The sequence below is a fragment of the Portunus trituberculatus genome, chromosome 47 (assembly GCF_017591435.1).
Source record: "Portunus trituberculatus isolate SZX2019 chromosome 47, ASM1759143v1, whole genome shotgun sequence".
NCBI lineage: Eukaryota > Metazoa > Arthropoda > Malacostraca > Decapoda > Portunidae > Portunus > Portunus trituberculatus.
In genome coordinates, this window is record NC_059301.1 from 35,439,441 (window position 1) to 35,445,546 (window position 6,106).

General features: G+C 32.9%; 1 protein-coding gene across 1 annotated transcript in view; it reads left to right on the forward strand.

The window, feature by feature from the left end:
• The window catches only part of LOC123498221 (AF4/FMR2 family member 4-like), a 26,448-nt gene that overhangs the window by 18,054 nt on the left and 2,288 nt on the right, over positions 1-6,106 (forward strand). The window lies entirely within an intron of this gene.

Sequence of the window (6,106 nt, forward strand, 5' to 3'; positions counted from 1 at the left end):
ATTCTTTTAGTAATCTTGAGTTCTTCCCCAATATCCTCCATTTATGTTGGAATACATTACATTCCTCTTAAGTTTCTTTAGTCCTTTCTTACTGTCTTTCGTTATTGAACCACTTCCTCAGTCTCATAAGATTCTCCAGAAATCTTTCTTCTCCTTTCTGTCCTCTCTTCATTTTTTCAAAGCCTCCTTTCTCAACTCATTTAACATTTCTCTTCCTTTTCATACTCTTCTCAACCAAATCTTCCTTGTTGTTTCCTCTCACCTCCATGACTTCTCCACCAATTCATCTACATCCTTTTGTGACTTAAGTTTGATTCTTATTCTCATATTCTCTGGAACTTTCCAATTCTATCCTCTTTTCTTGTCTTTTTTTTTTTTTTTTTTAATTTATTTTATTCCACATATTCTTACATAAAACATATCTCAACATCATCTTCCAGAATGTACTTTTTAAAATTTTCTTTCTCTATTCATTCTATTTCTTCATATCTTTGTAATAATCTACTGTCTTCCTTTTATTTTTAATATGAACAAATCTTATGGATCACATTTAATTTTGATCATATATCTAATTTACCTTTATTATCACCTTGTTTTATTTTTGTTTTTAATTTATTAATCCATTTCTCCCAAATCACAGTTTAAATGATCTTATCTTTTCAGTAGTCAGATTTCTCCTTGTTATATCCACACATCTTTGATAATTTTGAATATACATTATTTATATGATAGTTCCAATTTAAATTTTCTCTTGAACATTTAGTATTTCAATTGTTTAACATTTCCTTCTAACAGCATTCATTCTAATCATTCTAAGAGTTAATGTTTTCATGTTGTTTAATTTAATATTTTCCATTGATTGATTATTCTAGTTCTTTATTTATATAAACTTATTTATCCTTTGTTTTTGTAAGTTTGACTCATTTAATGTCATTTATTAAAGTATTCTATTGATCCTTCAGAACACCTTTGTATGCTTTTTAAATATCTTCCACTTATTTTCTCAATAGCTTTCACTATTCACCTCTAATACCAATATCTTCGTTGTCTAATTTTTTTCAAATCTTTTATCTAATTCCCAATCATCTTTTTGATTCTATCTTGTATACATTGTTTTGTAAATTTCTTCAGACTCTTTTTCCAAATTGATGTTCAGATAGAAAATTATGTTTTCTGTTCAACAACATTCAATGACTTTTTTCAAATATTTTCTGAAAGCTGGTAAACTGAGATATATTGTTAATATCTTCTTCTCCTGATTTATGTATTAATTCTTTAGCTATTTTTAGTTTATCTTCCCTGTTTTAATGAAATATTCTTATTAATGTTTTAAGAATTGTTCCTTAAATTTTATCCTTCTCATCCTATTTTTCCAGTTCTTTCAGTTCTTCTATTCTCATTCTGTTTTCTCCATCTTTTATTGATTAATTTATACCTCTTTTAAATATCATTAAATTTCTTTAACTTTATTAATTCTTTTTATGGTCATTCTATTAAATTTTCCAAGATAGAGTTTATAGATTTCATGTTCTTGATTCTTTATCCTGTAATTGATTTTTTTAAATAATTCTTTTCTTCTCTTCAGTCACTTGTTTCATATTTCTTTTTTCTTTTATATTTTTTTTATCAACTCTCAATCTTTTTCTCTTTTATTTCTTCTTTATATTCTTTCTTTTTACTTCTAAATAAATTTTTCTTTTGAAAATCTTTTAATATCTTCATTCTTCTTTTTACTTATTCTCATTATTCCAGTTCCTTAGATCATTCCACTTTTCATCTTTTTATCTTTTCTTCTTTTTTCTTAATTGTCTTAATCTGATCTTCCTTATTATATAGTTATCTTTAATTCAGCATTGATCCTATGATCAATCAGTTAGCACTTTTATTCCTTTCTTATTAATCTTAATTTCTCAAACACATATCTTCCTTTCATCTTGTCTCCCATCACTTTTTTGTCATTCTATTCTTCAAGTAATTTCATTCCTTGCTTCTACCTGTCTATAAACTTTTTGTAATTATTTGCATTCCCACCTCATTCTGGATTTCAACTCTTCATCTAATTTGACAGATTGATTTTCCATTCATGTTCCTCCTCCATATCTTTCCTGTCTTTATCTTAGATGATATAATTTAATTCGTCTTTTCTTCCTTATGTCAAAGTCCCAGAATTCTAACACTTTCTCCTATTAGTCACAGATCTTATTTTAATAATTTTATTTTCATTTCTTAATTGAATCCTCTCACTTTATTTTCATCTACACAAGGTTTCATCTTCACTGTTAAACTTATCTTTAACTCTTTAATGATTCTATTGAGAGTTGTGGTGACTGACAACTCACACTGGTCATCTCATCTATTGGTTTCCTCTTTCATCATTTTCTTGTATCATACAGCCTCACTTCTGTAGCTTACTTCTTCTTAACTCTTTGTTTCTGTTTCTCATCTCCTCTGTACTTGTTGTTGTGTGTGTGTGTGTGTGTGTTGTTGTGTGTGTATTCACCTAGTTGTAATTTTACAGGGCCTGGGTATCATACTCGTGTGGCCCGTCTCCATATCTACACATCCAACTTTCCTTTAAAACTATGCACACTCCTGCTGACACCACCTCCTCACTCAAACCATTCCACCCTCCACACATCTTTGTGGGAAACTATATTTCTTCACATCCTTCAAGCATATTCCTTGGCTATCTTTTTACTATGCGATCTTGTAGTTCTATTAAGTTTTCCTCTCCAACATCATTTGCTCATTATCCACTTCATCCAGTCCGTTCAACAGTTTATAAACCTGTATTAAATCTCCTCTTTCTCTTCTTTGTTCCAAGGTAAGCAAATTCATTTCTTTTAATCTCTCCTCATAGGTCATTTCTGCCAATTCCGGAACCATTTTGTTGCCATTCTCTGCAATCTCTCCAACTTCCTTATATGCTTCTTTTTATAAGGGGACCAAACCACTCCAGCATATTCCAATCTTGGTCTAATTACCATAAATTAATTTCTTCATCATATCTTTATCCATATAATGAGCTAATCCAATATTTTTATCAAATTATACGTTTCTCCAAACATCTTATCAATATGAGCCTCAAACTGCCCATGGTCTTGTATTATCACTCCCAAATCCTTTTCCTTTTCCACCTTTTTACTACTTCTTCACCCATCTTATATGACCCTCTTGGGTCTTCCTCTTCCCATCTCCATCACATGACTTTGCTCAGATTAAATTCATTTACCTCTTGCTCCTCCCAAATCTTATAGGTCTGCCTGTAAATTTCACAATCTTCTTCCTCTTCACACACCTACACAACTTCGCATCATCCAAACAAATTAATATAACTGTTTACTCCCTCTGGCATGTCATTAATATATACAAGGTATATTAATCCCCTCAGGCTGACTTCTCCACACCAACCAGCCACTTTGCATCCGACTTTGACATTACTTACTGCTCTCATCTCCCTCCATCTCAAGTAGTTTTCCATCCACTTTAACACTTTTCCTTTCAGTCCTCCATAAATCTCTAATTTCCATAACAGTCTCATGTGAGGTACCTTGTCAAAAGCTTTCTTTAAATCCAAATATACACAGTCCATCCATCCCTCTCTCTCTTGTATTTTGTCAACCACTCTTGAATAAAAGCTCAGTAGATTTGTTACACATGACCTCCCTTTCCTGAAGCCAAATTGATGATCCGATAATAACTTATGATCCTCCAGGAACCGTATCCAATATTTCTTTATCACCCTCTCACAAATCTTACCGACCACACTTGTTAGAGACACAGGTCTATAGTTAAGAGGCTCTTCCTTACTGCCTCCCTTATAAATGGGCACCACTTCAGCTCTTCCACTCTACTGGTACTTCCCTGTTTCTAATGAGCACCTTATAATATCATATAATGGATCAATCAATTCTTCTCTACACTCCTTCAATAATTTTCCTGAAACTTCATCTGGTCCCATCGCTTTATCATCTTTAAGTTCCTCCAACATTTTATATAACTCCTTTTTGGGTATCTTAATGTCATCCATGTGCACATTTCCTTGTATATTCTGAGGCTTTAAAAACATTGTTTCTTTAGTAAATACTTGCTGAAACCTATTATTTAGCAATTCCGCTATATTCTTAGGGTCATCTACTATCCCTTGCTCTCCTTTTAATCTTTCAATGGACTCTCTCTTTTAAGTTTACCATTTATGAACCTGTAAAACAATTTTGGATGTTCCTTACTCTTGTCTACAATATCTTTTCAAATTTTCTTTCTTCCTCCTCCTTACCCTCACATACTCATTTCTTGCCACTCTATAATTCTCCTTATTTAGTATATTCCTGCTCTTTTCCATCTTTTCCAAGCCACATCTCTCTTTTCCTTAGCCTTAACACAAGTTGCATTAAACCAATCCTTTCTTCCTTCCTCTCTCGGTTTATACTTTGGTACAAATTTCATAACTCCTTCTTTATAATATTTCATAAAAATCTCATATTTCTTTTGCACTTCTCTGATTTGTAACATCTCCTCCCAATCTAATTTTCTGAAATAATTTTTCAAACTTTCTGTGTCCATCTTTCTATAATTCAATCTACCACTCCTGTATGTCTCTCTTCCTTCGCTGTGTTGTTGCTATCTGCATTTCCATAACCACATGATCACTCTTTCCCAAAGGACACTTGTATTGTATATCTCCACATAGGTACACTTCTCTTGTTAACACCAAATCCAGTCTAGCCGGTTCATCATCTCCTCTATATCTAGTATTTTCCTTCACCCTCTGTTCCATCATATTTTCCATCATTAGATTAAGAAATCTCTCTCCCATGCTTCCTCTCCAACACCACTTACTAGATTTTCCCAATCCACCTCCTTACAATTAAAATCTCCTACTAGTATCACCTTTCTTTTCCAGATAATACACTTTCCAAACTCTGTAAAGTATCCTTGATCATATTGTCGTATTCCCTTAATGTCCAAGAATTTGTTTTAGGAGGTACATAGGTCACCATGATTATTAATTCTTTTCCATCACTTTTTATCCTTATGCTTATCACTTCTGCGTTGTTCTTCCCATACCAAACCTTATCCACATTTATTTATTTCTTCATCATAATCATAACTCCTCCTCCACCTTTACTCTCTATCCTTTCTCCATATATTATATTTATTATCCAAATTTATCTTTGTTTTTTCATGCAATTTTGTCTCAGTCAAACACACTATATCAGGCTTCTCCACCATCATATAGTCTTGCAATTCCAATCTACTTGACAGTATCCCATCTATATTAGTATACATTACGGTCCACCCACTGCTCCCTCTAGGGGTTCCTCCATTCCTTCTTTCCACATACCACTTTCTGACCTCTCTCCTATAACTCTCCAAAAACTTTTCTTTCCTCCTCAGACCGCTCATCATTTTTCCTTCTCGCCTCTTCCACCAATTCCTTATATCTTCTCCTCTCTTCCTCATTTCTATTCTTTCTCACAAACACCTCTTTACAACCTTCTATCTCTCTTAACTTTGATGTTCTATATAGGATATCCTCCCAGATTGTTGTGACTTCAGTACTACTTTAATCGGTCTGCTCACTCCCTCTTTATACGGACCCAGTCTATGGATCTCTTCCACTTCTTCTTGTAGGTCTTTGTTTTCATCATCATTTAGATTTTTGAACAGATCTCTTACCGTTTTAATTCTTCCTTAATTCTCTTAGGCTTATATGTTATATTTTGTTCTTTCATCCCAAATATTAACACCTCTTCTTCTTTTCCGCTATTTCTCTTATCAATGTTTCCTTATTCTTCATACATTAACCATTTCCTTGGACCTTTCTTTTTGTCCTCCTTCAACTGATCTTTAATTATTTATTTTGTGTGTGTGTGTGTGTGTGTGTGTGTGTGTGTGTGTGTGTGTGTGTGTGTGTGTGTGTGTGTGTGTTTTGGGGTTTTTATAGTGCCTGTAGGTATATTTGAAGAGTATTGGAAGTGCTGTTCAGCTTCCACCCATTAGTGGCACAGACAATTTTATTTATAGTGGTACTCATATTAGGTCCAGGTGCATATTTGGTGTAACCACCTAGAAGTTGGGTATCATGGTAACATGTAGGTAACTT